This window comes from Thunnus albacares, chromosome 15, assembly GCF_914725855.1.
Source record: "Thunnus albacares chromosome 15, fThuAlb1.1, whole genome shotgun sequence".
NCBI classification, from domain to species: domain Eukaryota; kingdom Metazoa; phylum Chordata; class Actinopteri; order Scombriformes; family Scombridae; genus Thunnus; species Thunnus albacares.
In genome coordinates this window covers 1,675,704-1,693,176 of record NC_058120.1, presented here as the reverse complement: position 1 = coordinate 1,693,176, position 17,473 = coordinate 1,675,704, and the positions used below count along the sequence as shown (strand labels likewise).

Genomic DNA, 17,473 nt, shown 5'->3' with positions numbered 1-17,473 from the left:
GATAAAATACAAAACACACAATTTATGAAAAGCATCTTGACAAAAAAAAAAAAAATCACTGATCAGTCTAACATCTGTATTTGGGGCCTCCCAAATACAGATGTTAGTCCTGTGTGTTTGTTCTTCACAAGCTCTATTTATGTATGTTTTTCACATAATGCTTGTGTTCCGCTGTTCAAGACCAAAAATACATTATGTATGAGGAAAACTAGTTCCAGCTGTTCAGGACTTGCCCTACATACACCCCTACTTACACAATGGAAAAATATGTGGTAGGAATCCCTGTGTGAATCACACAGGCCAATTCCTCCTCCAAAAGTGCAAACTAGGACTGAGGTCAAATAAGTGACTGCTTGTACTGTACACTACTGGTGAGATCACTTACACCAACAGGTGCCAGTTAGAAATTACCCATAACCCGGTAGCAGAATGAACTGGTGAAATACAGTGTTGGAGGAACATTAAACAGAACTACATGTTGCATAAAATGAAGACAAATGAATACAGTATGACATGAACAACCTCACATGGACACAGTCTTAACCTGGAGGGGATAGTTGGCATCAGACTATCCACTTCTTGCTTAGCTATAAAGCACCCAGTGCATGCTGGGAGGTTAGTGCATATTGAAGCCAGCAACCTGTCCATTAAACAGCACCAAGAGACTGTTCATGAAACAAGCTTAACTTAGTGCAGAGACTGCAGACATGACTATCAAGGGCCAGGTGGTTTGGTGCAGTGTCCTCAGCAGTCCATTTGTCTGCTGTACACATACAGGGACATTAATAAGCCATGGCCCTAATTCAGTTTATAAACTGATTTGATTTAAAGCACAGACATGACATCACTGCCTCTCTAAGTCAGAGTGGAAAAGTTGGCAATTTTCAGAAAAAAACAAAACAAAAAAAAAACAGGTCTGCCTGCTGCAGCTGTACCTCTGAGGTGAGTTCACACTTTTAAGAAATAGATCATCATTTTTTTGGAAATTGCTCACTTTCTCTCAGAGTTAGATGACAAGATGGATATCAATTTCATATCTGTTTTAAGTACAGAACAGGATGTGGTTAGCCTAGCTTAGCACAAAGACTGGAAGCAGGGCGAAATAGCTAGCCTGGCTCTGCCCAAAATTCAAAAATACATCTACCAATGCCTCTGAAGCTCACTAAACGTATGTTGTTTTAGTCCAAATGTAAAACAGAAATGTAACAATGTCAGTTTGTGGTTGCGACATGCTGGAACTATTGAGGGACAGCAGTTTCTGTTTGACCAACTATAATCAACAGACAAGAAGTTGAAGTTACAATGTTGGATTCAGAGTGAATATTATTAAAAACTACTGTCAGGAGCCCAAATAAACACTGAAATCTGTTTTTCTTGCTGTAATCATTCTTCCTGTTCATACTGACTGTTACGACCCTCTAAAAACCAGCTTGCCCACAGAAGGGCCAACATAAATAGGAGTCAGGATTTTCTAGAAAGATTAAAACAAATTTATTAACAAAAACAACCAAATAACAAAAGCTGGTGAGCCAACTAAAATGAACAAAAAGCGCTCTCCTCTCTAACCTGAATCCACATAACTAAACCTAACAGAAATAAAGCTAGGACTACCAGAATCACCAACCCAAACCAATGAACTAACAAAGGCAAAACTGCAACATAACAGAACAAACACAAGAACCAAACCACAGCTGCTCAGGCTGGGAAAATGGAAGAGAGTCCAAGTCACATTCCTTCCCCCTTTATAGGCCCTCCCCCCTCAATCATCTACTCAGGGCCACCTGGGAGAGAGCACAAACAAAGGGTCAGTCATAAGGCTGGACATGTTACTGGACAGTGCGTCCCGCGGGGAAAGTTAACAAACCAAAAGTGTACAGTCTGGTCAGGATTCACTGTTCAGGAACCTGCTGATTCCAGACGCGACAATGCGTCAGCCAGAACATTATCCCTGCCACGGATATGTCTGACTTCCACATTGAAGGCCTGTCGTCGCAAACTCCAGCTCAGACGCCTATTCTTATTTCGCGTCCTATGCAAAAAAGAAAAAAAAAAACAAAAAACCGAGCGGATTATGATCCGTATACACAAGTACGGGAGCGCTAGACGAGCCGACATAAAACCTCGAAATGTTCCAGAGCCATAATAAGCGCCAAGGCTTCTTTTTCAATGGTTGAATACCATTTCTGATGGAAATCAAAGTTTTCTGGAAAAACAAGAAATCGGATGCTCTACCCCATCAGAACCATCCTGTAAGAGAACAGCGCCCACGCCGGTGTCACTCGCATCCACAGCTGACTGATCAAAGCGCGGTGCAGCGAGGACGGGTGCATCTAACAGGAGACTTTTGGTCTGTTCAAAAGCGGACTGGGAGGCATCAGACCGCTTAAAGTTCACTTTTGGACTAAGCAGGTCAGTTAAGGACGAGGCAGAATCCTCTGTAATAGCCAACCATAGCTAAATAGCGGCGAAGCTCAGTTCGAGTGGTTGGAACAGGAAACACCAAAATACACTCTACACACCTTCGCCTGAACAGGACGAACCTGACCTCCCCCCACCACCTTTCCAAGATAAATCACTGTGGCCTGCCTGAACGCACATTTAGACAGGTACACAGTCAAAACCGCCTCCTTCAGACGGCAAAACACTGTACGCAGATGTTCCAGATGTTCATCCCACGACTCAGAACACACAACCAAATCATCGAGATATGCCTCACAGAAAGACAACCCAGCGAGAACGACATTCAAACGCTGAAAGGAGGCCGGCGCATTACGCATGCCAAAGGCCATGACGGTGTATTGAAGAAAGTCATCAGGTGTAACAAATGCTGAGATCTTTCGCACGCTCAGTCAACGGAACTTGCCAGTATCTTTTTAGTAGATCTAACTCGGTAACAAACCTGGCTCCCCCGACACGATCTACACAATCTTCTATCCTCAGAAGAGGATAACAGTCTGGTTTTGTTACACCATTCACCTTTCGAAAATTGGTACAGAAGCGATCTTCACCATTAGCCTTATCAGCAAGCAAGCACGAGGAGCTCCACGCACTACAGCTGGGCTCAGCAATATCATACTGGACCACCTGCTTCTTAAGACGGCGGCGTTTGTCTGGGTTTACACGATAAGGACGCTGCTTAATGGGCTGTGAGTCACCCGCATCAATATCGTGAGTCAACGGGTGTGTCTGAGAGGGAACAGTGTTTTGTTAGACTTGTTAGACTCAATTAACTCAATCAAATCCTAGCACTGCAGATGAGACAAATGAGCAGGGAGATTTTTGTAAGACCTCAGAGTTTGACAAATTTCCCTGGGTCAGAACTACAGACAGAACTCCATCACTCACGTCAGCACTGGACAGCGCAACAAGACTAAACACATGGTGCAGTGACTTCAGCACTGGACAGCGCTGCAGAGGTCACAGCAGCGCCACCTGAACCAGAACTGGACTCCATCCCCAGCTGTACATTCTCCCTATCACAGTAAGCTTTCAACATATTAATGTGACAGATGAGCTCTACGCCGCTGATCAGAAGTGGCTACTATAGTCTCTATCACTAGTTTTTTCCTGGATCAGGTAAGGACCACTATAGCTAGCCTGCAAGCTAGACCCAGGAAGCGGCAGCAACACCAAAACTTTACCAGGCAGGAATTCTCTGCTTTTAGCGTGCTTATCATACCAGCCCTTCATCCTAGCCTGCGCTGCCCAGAGATTATCTCTGGCTATCTCACAAGCACGTCGTAGCTTGAACCTGAATTTACTGACAAAATCCAGCAAGTTCTGCTCTGTTCCTTCCCCCCAGCCACTTGTCCTTCAAGAGCTTCAAGGGACCACGTACAGTATGAGAGAAGACTAGGTCTGATGGACTAAACCCAAGAGATTCCTGAACCACCTCCCAGATAGCAAACATTTGCATGTGAACCCCCGCATCCAAGTCCTTTTCAAACTCCAGGCAATAAGTTCGCTACATAGTTTCTAATGTCTGGTGAAAGCGCTCAAGTGCGCCCTGACTCTCAGGATGGTACGCGCTGGAATAGCAGTGTTTAATCTTGCGCTGCCTCAGCAGCGGAGCAAACACACGCGACATAAAGTTTGAACCCTGGTCTGTCTGCACAACTTTTGGTAGACCAAACAATGAAAAGAACTTAGTCAGAGTTACGCAAAGGAAACACCTCTGGAAATCGAGTGGACGCACACATCACCGTCAACAAAAACTTATTACCAGATTTTGTCCGTGGAAGTGGGCCCACGCAGTCAACCAAGACACGTTCAAATGGTTCACACACACACATCATAGGAATTGGATACAGTGGAGCAGGAGGAATGGTCTGGTTTGGCTTCTCAGCCACCTGACATATGTGACAAGACTTACAATAACGTGCAACATCCCTCTTTAACCCAGGCCAAAAGAAGTGCCGCAAAATGCGGTTGTAAGTTTTCCGGACCCCCAAATGACCAGCAAGAGGATTGTCATGTGCCAGATTCAAGATTTCTGCCCGATATGGACCTGGAATAACAATCTGAGTCACAACTCTCCAGTCATCTGCAGCAGTGGCATTCAATAATGTCCACTTACGCATGAGCAGGCCATCCTTCACAAAATAACCTGTTGACAAAGACTCAACTTTATCTCCAACTGCCGCAGCTTCAAATAGAGGGGACAAGATAGCATCATTTCTTTGTTCAACAATTAACTGCTCACGAGACAGGGACAAGTTTTCAACCTCAGGTAAGTTTTTAACACACATGGTGCCACTCTCAGCAGCGTCTGGAGGACAGGAGCTACTATCACCAGTATCACAGAGAAAACTGTCACTCAAATCAACCTCCTCATCATCCTTTTTACCCATAGATCAAGTAACAGCACAAGCTGCAAAAACTCTGAGAAACTTCTGAGCAAGCTCATCTGGAGACTGCCTAACAGGGACTGGCGTCACTTCAGGCGTAACAAGCACTTTTCGCCAGCCAAATAATTCCCCATTAGAAAGGCAACTCCCTGAACCGGGAAACCAGGGCGCACTCCCACAGTTACTTCACCGGACACCAAGTCTGACTCAACCAGGATTTTATGCAACGGCACGCCTATGTTCTCCATGCCCAGACCCAACACCAGACAGCAGACTCATTGCCAAGTGGAAAAACACCCTCCAGAATGAGGGACTGGGAGGCAGCCGTGTCCCGCAGCATCTTCACCGGAACTTTAAGATTGTTGCCAGGCAACGAGACAACACCATCCATCACAAAAGGAACAAAGTCCGACAGCCCACTGGACATTTCAGACATCCCAGGTTCGTTCAAGTCTTTATCAAACTTGTTTACTAAGGCTACTGGTTTTACATTTCGTTTTTGCAACACAGGGCAGCTTGCCACAACATGCCCCTTTTTCTAACAATAGGTGCACATTACATTATCCTTTACATCCTCCCTGTCAACCTTAACATCAAGCTCTGGGGGACCAGAACCTCCGCCACTCTGAGACAAAGCCAAACTTTTAGCACCATTCTTCCCATTACCATTCAGGCTTTCAAAAGACTTATTAACGTAACTGAAAGGGTGATCCACAAAAATGGCCTTCTGAGTGAAGACATAGTCATCAACCAAAACAGCAGCTTTAAACACATCACAAACTTTATGTTCATTCAAATATGTTGACACCCTCTCCGGGAAACAGTTTTTGAAGTCCTCCATCAGCACTAACCGTTTAAGCAGCGCAAAATCACTAACGTCATTAGATATACACCAGCGGTCAAAAAGAGCCTCTTTCTCGCGAGCAAATTCAACATAAGTTTGATGTCCTTGCTTTTTCAACCTGCGAAACCTTTGACGGTACGCTTCAGGCACCAGCTCGTAAGCACGGCAGATTTTACTTTGTCAAAATCAAGACACTCTTCCGCCGGAAGCAACGAGTAAACCTTCTGCACTTTACCACTGAGGACGCATTGCAACAGCGAAGTCCACACATGTTTTCGGCCACTTCAGCGTAGAAGCCATGCGCTCAAACATGATGAAATATCTACCAACATCCTTTTCATCAAAAGGAGGGACCAAACGAATGTTTCTGCTCACATCAAAATCTGCGGATTTAGCGGAAACTTGAGAAACAACACCAAGCTTTAATTCACGCAAGCGAACTTTCGTTTGCTGCTCAAGCTTTTTTGTTTAAAGATCGTTCAAATACCGTAGTTCTTTCTCTTTTAAAGCCAAACGCTGTAACTCAACTTCCAATTCTTTAAGTCTTACTGTTTGATCGAGAGTTTGACATGACCGGTCTGGAAATTTAGGAGTACTCTGCAGCGGCAGAATACCCTTATCAACTAAAGCAGCATATAACTCCGCTTTAACCACCTGTTTTTTCCATTTGTTTAGAAACAACAACGTTAAAGTGATTGGCAATTAATAGCAGATTATCCTTAGTACACTGATGAACCCCCCCCCAGGGTAGGAGACTCAACGAACTGCTCCAATTTAAATTCCATCTTCAAAAGAGTCAACAAAATCCAATCACAGCAAAAAATGTTGCTACACACAGCCTCAAAACAGTAAATTCCTGACTCAAACTACTGCAACCTAAATTACAGCAACATGCACAAAGCCAACAAACTGTGTCCACAAAAGTCACCAAAAACACAAAAGGCAACACACAGTACACCTGGCCTCAGGCGTACAAACCACTACTGCCACTAAGCCACCAAATCTAGATGCCAGAAAACACACATTGAAAACTTCAAAAGTCTTCAATGAGCTTCGACGGGCCCCCAAAATTATGTTACAACCCTCTAAAAACCAGCTCGCCCACAGAAGGCCCAACATAATTAGGAGTCAGGATTTTCCACAAAGATTAAACACATTTATTAACAAAAACAACAACCAAATAACCAACTAAAGCCAACTAAAATTAACAAAAAGAAGAGGAGACACACAGACTAGCCCACAAAGGGCTGTAGGATCTGGGCTCTTCTCTAACCTGAATCCACATAACAACTAAATTTAACAGAAATAAAGCTAGGACTACCAGACTCACCAACCCAAACCAATGAACTAACAAAGGCAAAACTACAACAGAACAAGAACCAAACTACAGCTACTCAGGCTGGGAAAATGGAAGAGAGAGTCCAAACCACATTCCTTCCTTCTTTATAGGCCCTCCCCTCAATCATCCTCTCAGGGCCACCTGGGAGAGAGCACAAACAAAGGGTCAGTAATAAGGCTGTACATATCCCATCCAGCAGGGGGGGAGTATGTAACACTGACCACTGAAGATCGCTTCATGATGCACTTACAATGAAAGTGATGGAGGACAAAATCCATAGTCCTCCTTCTGTGCAAAAATGTATTTAAAAGTTTATCTGAAGCGAATATGAAGCTTCAGCGTCCAAACGAGTCAAATCAAGTAGATATCTTTCAACATTACAGTCGTTTTGTTACTATACTTCCACCGCAGCTCAACGGGAAAACACTGTCTGAGGAAACACAAAGAGGGAATTTGATGCTAAAAAGACTGTAAATGTGGCAGATATCCACTTGATATAACTAACTCAGACTGCTGAAGACTCATATAAGCTTCACATCAACTTTTAAATGCATTTTTGCACTAAATAACTGTGTGGACACACCGTAGATTTTGGCCCCCATCACTTACATTGAAAGCACATTTGAAGGGGATCTTTTAATAACCAGTATGAACACTGTTCATATGGACACCTGACTGTTGATTTAAGAATTGGGAACCTATCCTTTAATATCCAGTTAGATCAGAACCTCCACACATGGTTATTATGTAATATTAACAATCCTTTTTTCTTGTTGATGGGACTGATAAGAGTAATATTGCATATCTTACATTGTCAAGATCAATATTAAATATCATATCCATTTTCAAAGATTTGGAAAAATATGTTCCATTCTTATAAAATGTTATCAGACAAAAACCATTCAATATATCATTGTCTTTTGTCTCTTGTATGTTTAGTAAAGCTACGTGCTTCTAGAACTTCTAACTCATTGCTAACAAACTAACAAATTGCTTTGTGCTCTCATCTGAATGTGTGTTTTTCACTGTCATCTGACTGTGACTGTAATACTTTTTGGCTGATCTCACTCCTACTTCAATAAATCATTGAGCTCAACTGTGCCATGTACTTAACAGTGTTTGTATTTGCGTGAGTGATGGGATGTGCTTTTGGTAAAGAATGTCCCAGTGAGCTCTGGTAAACTTCCACACTCCTGTGGTCTTAACAGGCACCTGGGCTCTGTGACAGTAAAAGGAACTACGTCACACAAGTAGCCACTCGACTACTTGCAAACACTGTAAATGTGGGTATTGGAACAGACCTGACATCAATGGAGAAAATGAATGTAACACACCACAATGACAAGACTCCAGGAGGTCACTGCACCTGGCTGTTGTTTCCTGAAAAAAAAGAGTACCAGGGATGCCCTGAAACTTAGTGGTTAAAATAGTGATAAAATCACAGCTATATAGGAAATGGTAAAATGTTCTATTGCCTCACTAACAGAGAGAGCAGTATGCAATATGAGGTTTGTGACAGAACAGAAACCTCTAACCACTGAAATTCCTTTGTCCTTGAAAAAGCATCATGAAGAAATTTTCCTTCAGCCTGCCATCAGCTGGCTGTGGAGCAATGAGCACCGACAGCAGGTGTGCTGATAAGACCATCACTGTGGAGTGAGACATTAGAACAGATTCACCAGGTTTCATGTCTTTTCAACACATTCAACAGTCCTGAAAAGATCCAAGTAACTGTCAGTTTTGAATTTTACTTGATGTTACATTTGGATCCCTTTCCAGTCTACCTGGAACTTGTCCATGTTTACTGCAAGTTAACAATGTTTTGGAATTAAGTTACTGATTATCTACAAATCTCAATGACTCCTGATAAATTAGAAATAATAAACATCAAATTACACAAGACAGTGAAATTTATATGAGGGGAATTATTAAAAGACCTTCAAGAACACATTGGGCCTCATTCACTAATATGTTTGTTGAAATGTTCTTACTTTGTGCACAAAATAAGTGTGCACGCAAAATTACTGTCTGATTCATGAGATGCAGAAAAACTTTACTGCCACTGAAATGCAAACAATAGTTTCAGAAGTAGAAGCCAGAAAAGGCAGATTTGGCTGGTAAACATGTCATTGCACAACTGCTTGAAGCCTGATTGTGAATCCTGTATACAGCCTGCATACCTGTTGCACCACTACCACGCAGTTTGTCCATATCAAAATAAAAAGTTGGTAAATTGTAGATCTGTGGAATTGATTTAATAAATCTCTACTGCTGACCCTGAGTGACCAGTAGAGCAGAACCTGAGTGACCAGGAGATGCTTTTGTAATAAAATGTAATTTACTAATAATAAGAAGCTCTACATTAATTATCTTTATATAAGGTCGAGTATGAAGCTTTAGCGAGCTAGCTGTCCATTTGTTGGATGTGGGTATCGGATTGTTTATGAGGCTGAACATCTTCCACATCACTATCATTGGTTACGGCCAAAGGCTGAAATATGTGTCACATGACACATGAGATAAGACCTGTGCCCGTCGGAGTCTGATCCTGAACAAAGGGAAGAATGTAGCCAGAGGTCACTAGCTTAGATTTAGCACAGATATATTATATTCCTTTAACTGAGTAACGGAAAAAAAATCATGTTTCAAACCTTCACCCAAAGATTGAAGATGAAGAAGGGGAAAACCCTGTAGAGTACTGAGTCTTGTTAAGCAGACTGTAAAATGTGCCGAACACACACACACACAAGACAAAGGTTGTCTCCAAAAATGAATTTCAGCCATTTCTGATGTAAATGTCCATCGTCTGGATGGCTGTAAAGACTTTTTAGCTGCTGAACAACCAACAACACTTCAGTGTCCTGCTTTGCTCATCATCCAAAGCCTAATACATGCATCATGGCCTTACAGTTCTTCTGTTATAAGCTTTTCCATTTGGGTATGCCAAATAGGTGAAAATTCTATAAAAAGGGTGGATATTGAGGGGTTAAACAGAGGAGGCAAAAAATACAACTGGAGGGGCCATAAGCCTAGGGAAGTATATCAGTTCAAATCAATTTCAGTGTCAATTTTAGCCCATAACACAACAGATGTAACAATAATTGCTTATTTTAACACATAAGAAAATATAAACAAGTTATTTTGGGAATTATTTATATATATATTTGGATGTTCTGTTCATCATAAGCAATAAAATAAACTTGTTGTAATCAATGCTTCTTGGCAATAAATCTTATACCGTTGGAAAGCGTGTTTATTTCCCTTTAAATGGTGCCACATTTGTAAGGAACATGCATTTGTGGGATGAGCAGCAGAGCTGAGTATGTGGGTTGTGCCCATGAAAAATTTGCCAAATCTTTTCTGCCAATGCCAAACAGCTTACTTTGCTGTTGCTATTGACTCTTGTTTTGAGCTTCTGGTACCCCCAGGTGAGCATGGGCCCTGCTACAGTGGTCAGTAGGTGTCTGCTCCAAGAATCGGCATGCCACGTTTGACCGATCTTGATAGGGCCTGTGCGATAGGGCAACTTCAAGCTGGTGTTCTGCAAAACCAAGTTGCGGCATTATTTGGAGCGAGCCCTAGTACTATCTCCAAAGTGAGGGCCAAGTTCCATATAACACACGAAGAAGACCGTTTCCTCACCCTGTCAGCACTTAGGTACCGTAGGATGTCTTCTACAGATTTGCAGTCAAGGTTTGCAGGACGATATGGCCGACGGCTCACTGCCCAGACAATCCGGAACAGACTGCACGCAGCCAATCTCCGGTCTCATAGGGCTGCCAGGAGGCCTGCCATGACTGCCCTTCACCGCCAGGCCCATTTGCACTGGTGTCAGCAACACGTGCACTGGAACCTGAACATGTGGAGGAACGTTACGTTCAGCGATGAGTCCAGATTCTGCCTATGGCAGTTGGATCGTAGGGTCAAAGTGTGGAGAAGACGTGGAGAACGCTATGCTGATTGCTGCACCGATAGAGTAACATCTTTTGGTGGTGGCAGTGTGATGATGTGGGGCGGCATCTCCCTCACTGGAAAAACGAGGCTTGTCATCATTAGAGGCAATCTCAATGCAGAGAGATATCGAGATGAGATTCTGCAACCAGTGGTAATCCCATATCTCCATAGTCTGGGACCAAACTCTATCCTCCAAGATGACAACGCTCACCCCCACAGAGTGGGGTTTATCAGAGACTACCTCCAGAATTTGGGAGTGGAGAGGATGGACTGGCCTGCCAGCAGTCCTGACCTCAACCCTATAAAACACTTGTGGGATCAGCTTGGGCGTGCTGTTCGTACCAGAGTGACCAACACAACCACATTGGCTGACTTGCACCAAATGCTGGTTGAAGAATGGGATGCCATCCCACAGCAGTGTGTGACCAGGCTGGTGACCAGTGCGAGGAGGAGGTGCCAGGCTGTTGTGGCTGTGTGTGGTTCTTCCACATGCTACTGAGGCTCCTGTTTGTTAAATGAATAAATTGTTAAATTGCCAATATGTCTTGTTTCTTCAAACTTTAATCATCCAATCCACCAAACACCAAGGAAGAGTCAATGGCAGAATAAGCTGTTTGGCATTGGCAGAGAAGATTTGGCAAATTTTTCATGGGCGCAACTCACAGCACCTCTGCTGCTCATCCCACAAATGCATGTTCCTTACAAATGTGGCACCATTTAAAAGGGAAATAAACATGCTTTCCAACGGTATAAGACTTATTTCCAAGAAGCATTGCTACAACAAAGAAATAATCTACCAAACACAAATTTCCTTACTTTTTGTGTTGAGTTTAGATACATTGTACTTATTTTAAACTAAAAGCAATCTGTACATTGTAAGTTAAATGTAGTCTTAAGTACATAAAATATCAAAGTAAGTATATACATGTATATCCTTTTAGAACATAATAGGAGGGTAAAATTTTAAATTTGCTTTTCTGAGTGCATGGAGAATTAAGGTGGCTCTTTCAGCAGCAGCTGCTAATTCTGCCCTTTCCCCATCAATGGCTGAATTAGCAGCCACATACCTGTCGTTACTTGGCACTTATAGAGGAGAACCTGATGCAGAAGTCTCTTCCTCCAGCCACTCACAACATCTTTTTGTGACTAATTTAAGCAAACTGCTTTGCTTCACCATACAAAACAGTTACATTAAATTACTACATTAAATTTTAAGCAGCTAGCTAGTGGAAACAAGGCTTCTCTGTGCAATGCGCAGGCTGTACACTGAGTGAAAGAGTAGGAGCTGCTCACTGCTCGCAATCTGGCATTTGAGAAATGCATCATCATTATCATCATCATCATATGGTAAATAAGAAGAAAGAAAGAAGAAAGAAACAAGAATTGACTTTGATTTGAAATTGAAACAGTATTCATTGACTGCTATTCACTGGATGATCCAGGAAAAAAGAAAGCCTTCTGATTGCTACAGGCCAGACTGTCACTTGGGGGAAAGTCAACAAGTTTGTGAATAATCTTTTTCTCTGATGGAACTTTGATGATCATAGCCAAGGTTTAGTCTTGATAATTAAATTAGTAAGTTACCCATTATAGTTCTTGGAGACAAGTGTCATAAATTGTTAATAAAGTGGTCATGAAGACATGTTGGCCATCTTCACCTTACACATGAATCATTTCAGCAAGTGAACATTGGATATATTACCATTTATATTTCTGCCACCATCTTAACCATAAAGGCGTCATGCTTCACCCACATGTCGAATGGTTGAACAGTGTCTGAACCTCCGCCTGATTTTAGTTAATTTAGTTGATTTCAACATCATATTTAAAAGTAAGGCATTATTATTCTTAAGCCAATCAAGTGTTTTTCCCTGTTCATACAGGTATTAATCGCTCATAAATTTTGTTTGTACCTTGTAAAATATAAAAACAAAACAGTCTGTACATCTGGTTCTTGTATGAGGCCCATTGAATGTGAAAACTCTTTTTTTTCGTTTCTCAAGACAGATGTACAGAAGCCCTGGGAGGCAAGTGAGAAAAAAAAAATGGTGATCCATTTTCTTAGTCTGATCTAAATTGTTTTCTCTCTTGTGTTTATGACTTAAGAACAAGTGAAAAAAGGGTTTTGCCAGGATAATCTTTCTAAGTTCCTTGATTATTTTTTTCATCTGTGAAAACAGATGGCAGGTTTTTTTTTTTGGTCAGGATTATTTTTGTTTGCTGTTGTAATACTCAAGAGGCTGCAGTGCATGAGAACCCCATTTTCTAAATAGGACTAAAAGCAATGTTATATAACTTGCTAACATGCAATATATGCATGGAGAAACTGGAAGAAAACATGAATGCTTTTAATCCTATTTAGAACACGGGGTAGTGGTGCACTCAAGCGGATAGCTGCTGGTCTGAAAAGTGAAGCCAGTGCGGAAGTGCCTTAAACCTGCATTCTTTCTAATGGCCATTAGGGGGAGACTCCACTAACTGCAAAAAGAAGTCTGATTGTATGGAAGTCTATGAGAAAATGTCCTTACTTGATTTATTATCTCATTAAACACTTTCCTAATGAGTTTATGGTCTCAACCGCTAGTTTCAAGTCTTCTTCTATACATCATGATGTTCATTTTGTAAATTATTTATTTAGAGTAAAATAGATGATAAAGGAGCATATGCTTTAGGGTGTGGCTACACTGTGATTGAAAAGTCGCTACCATGGCGACAACGTTGATTATGTAACGTAACCATGGTGTACAGGTGTAGCTGCTGCTATTTCACAGTGTGTTTTCAGTTCATGAAAGTTAATTGTAACATTTTGGTCGCCTAAAAAAAGTTTTGTTCAACATTTGGTTGTAATAAAAGACCCTCTAAGGAGTTGGATGTTCACTTTTTCGAGTGAGTACATTTTGTTTTAACAGTTTTAGGCCTGTTTTTCACTTGCGAAAATTAGCATTAGCATTATCACTGTTAACCATAGATTGTAAATGCACTGTGCCAACTAATCTAGCAGCTATCCCTATGGTCAGCTCCACCCTCTCATCCAAATATGGTCACTTCTGGTCACTTCTCGCTCCAAAACCCAAACATGGCAACGGCCAAATCCAAGATGGTGATGGTCAAATTGCTACAGTGGATGCTTAGAAACGGCAGTTCACAAACCAATGTCACGGTGACTACGTCCATATTTGTTTACAGTCAATGGGTGAACTTCAGCCTCTTGTGGCCGAAATGAGTACTATAACACAAAACACTTAGGGAAATGTTCCCAAAAAATAAAAAATAAATAGAAAAATAAAAATTCAACTGCCAAACTTTTTTTTCCCACCTGTTTTCACATATGTAAAAAAGTAACTCAGAAAAATGATCCTGGCAAAACATTTTTTTGTTTTTTTTTCACATGGCAAAACTTTTTTTCCCACCTATTTCAAAGATGAAAAAAGTAAGGGACTTAGAAAAATTATCCTGGTAAAACCTTTTTTTCCACGTGTTCTTAAGTCATAAACACATGGGAGAGAACAATTTAGATCAGACTTAATTTTTTTTTTATCTCACATGCCTCTCAGGGCTTCTGTACAGAACTGACCAATTGAGAATGTGAGTGTTGTTTCTTTACTGCAGATATTTTAGTGGAGGTCAAGGATGAGCGAGTCATAACATTTATCAGTGTCTTATCTCTCTTGCAATCCTGCTAAGACAATAAAGATACAATGTGATGAGGGAGCTCAGGGTCAGACTAGTTGCATAAGCTGGACTGCTGAAACTGCTTTGGCCCTTTAGCTCTTTTTAGAAACAAAACTAAACATTTAGAGCCCTAGTATCACCCTGTAGAGGCTACAATGATCATGTGTTGGACAGACCTGACAACATATTAACCTAATGGTAGTATTGTGGGGTCTAAAAATGTAAAGTTTGTCATGGAAAAGAAAGACCATAGGCTCATTAAAGTCAGAGGGAATTATCCTCTTGGCAGTCAATTCATGACCATGCTCTTATTAGATTAAGAACTATACATGGGTGACATATTGAAGAAAAAACCTGAATAAATGAGTATCAAATACAAATGCGTCTATACAGGTCACAGGGCTCACTCAATGGTTTGAAGAGGATGGAAATGATATGAGTCATGCCCTATGGCCTTCACCGTGACCAGATCTCAACCCAACTGAACACCTGTGGGTGATTTTTGTTAGACAGCGCTCTCCACCACCACCACCATCAAAACTATAAATGAGAGAAAATTCTGTTCATCCCTCCAGCAGAGTTCCACACACTTGGAGGATCTAAGACAAGGAGAATTCAAGCTGTTCTGGAGGCTCATGGTGGAACAACACCTTAAACCTTGTTTAGTCTGACACTAGAGTTGCATGAATCAACACCGTATCCTGGGAATTAAGTACATATCCATATAAGATTCCACACCTCACATTTTACATCCAATTCTTTACTTTTTGTAACAGTGACCAAGATCTTTCCCTGACCATAGCAAAATATTTTAGTTGTCCAACCCTAACATTACCTTAAGCTTAGTTTATGTGATGATCTGTCTTAACCTTAAACTTATTGTAAGTTTCCATGCACAGGTATTGCAGAAAACTTTGGCACTGGACAAAAATAATTACCATGTCATTGAACCCAATCCAGGATTTTGCAGGATATCTACTTTCTTATCTGGCAATAGAGTTGTAAAAAAAAGTATTCCTAGCATTCATTTCAATAAATTATGACACCCATTGTGCCAATGCAGGGCCAATAAAATATATGCAAGCGCATATTCCTGGTAAATTACTTTGTCATTTGCTTATCAAGATGAGGATAACATCTCTCTCTCTCTCTCTCTCTCTCTCTCTCTCTCTCTCTCTGATTGTGAAGGTCATAGCATATGTTTCACATCATTTTCATACTCATCAAAGCATTCAGTGACCCCTCGTGCCCTGTGAATGGGGGCATTGTCATCCTGGAAGAGACCACTCCCATCAGGATAGAAATGTTTCATCATAGGACAAAGCTGATCACTCAGAGCAACTTTGTATTGATTGATTTGTATTGTATTGATTTGCAGTGACTCTTCCCTCTAAGGGGACAAGTGGACCCAAACCATGCCAGCAAAATGCCCCCCAAAGCAAAACAGAGCCACCAGATCCCCTCACTGAAGGGCTCACACATTCAGACCTGGACCAGTTTTTCCTTTAATTTGTCACCCGTCTGTACATATATAGATACATAGAAACGGTACCCCGCTACCTCGGACCTAAGTTAACGCTAGTTTACTGGGAACACTGAGCGCTGCACACCTGGGCTAATGTTAGCTACTTTAGCTAAATTGTGCTAACAGGGCAGGTATCATAATCAAGTAACATGAAACTTAGTGAAATATTGCAACAATAGTCCAACTCAGTGCGAGTCCCAGAGCTGGAGAGAGCAACAGGTGAGCCAACTGTCAATCACAGCTGTCAGTCAACGCCCACATGGCAGACATCAAAGGTACTATAAGTCTTCAAATCTAATTAATGAAGCAATCATTTCCAAAATGACCACCAGCACACCTATTAGAGGGACTGAATTTAGAGATTGAGACCATAATGACCATAAATAATTTTGACTTGAGAGAAATTGATTCCAGTTGAGTCAATAGCTGCCAGGGATTTTTTGGAGCTAGCATCTAGCAGCTGTTGGTGGCATTACACTTAAAACACATTAGCTTCAGCATCAAGCTGTGGTAGATGCTGCTTGTTTTAACCAGGACAGTTTCCTGTTCATTCATGGCTTGAAGAGTTCCAACTGTAAATGCCTATTAGACTTTCAGATTTTTGTGTATAAGTGGTAATTTTGGCCTGACGGGGGCTAGATGAAAGGTCAGCGGGTCAATGAAGTTTAGGATTCTCCTCTGTAGATGAATATCCACATCAAGTTTCATGGTCATCTTACCAATAGGTGTTGAATTATCTTGCTCTGGACTGATGTGTTGGACAAACAACTGATCACCTGAGTAGATGGCCAACATCAGCATTCTCCTGCCACTGGAACATGAAGGAAAAAAGGATATTTCTGAATAGTTAATCCTGCCACTGTGGTGCAACACAGTACAGCCATTGTTTTCTTTTTCTTTTCACACAACTCTGTTGCAATCACTGTTATGTTGACCAAAGAGCAAATGCAAGAACAGGCGCAGGCATGTCTAAACAATAGACCCTTTCCTCTGTGTATCCACTGTCAGCAGGACAGATTCCCCAGTTTCCAACTCACTTTGAAATTTAAATGGCTGTGATAGACTCAAACCAAACACACACACACACACACACACACACACACACACACACACACACACACACACAAAATGTTGCACTTATCACCATGTTTTATGTACTTTGCAATTTTTGCAACACAGCGTATAAAGTTTAGCTGTTGATTGACAGGCAGATAGTAGATGTTTAACAGGAGGAGGTGTGTTAGCAGCACTGAGGACAGAATAAATCTCTCGCTCAATGTGGGATTCTCTCC

The 17,473-nt window shown here is 41.5% G+C and overlaps 1 long non-coding RNA gene across 1 annotated transcript; it reads left to right on the top strand.

Annotated features, from left to right (window-relative positions):
- Positions 1 to 47: 47 nt before the first annotated feature.
- On the top strand, positions 48 to 6,609 carry LOC122997760. The gene is made up of 2 exons (XR_006407266.1): positions 48 to 4,729; positions 4,853 to 6,609. It is a non-coding gene; the product is annotated as an uncharacterized LOC122997760 (long non-coding RNA).
- The last annotated feature ends 10,864 nt before the right edge of the window (positions 6,610 to 17,473 follow it).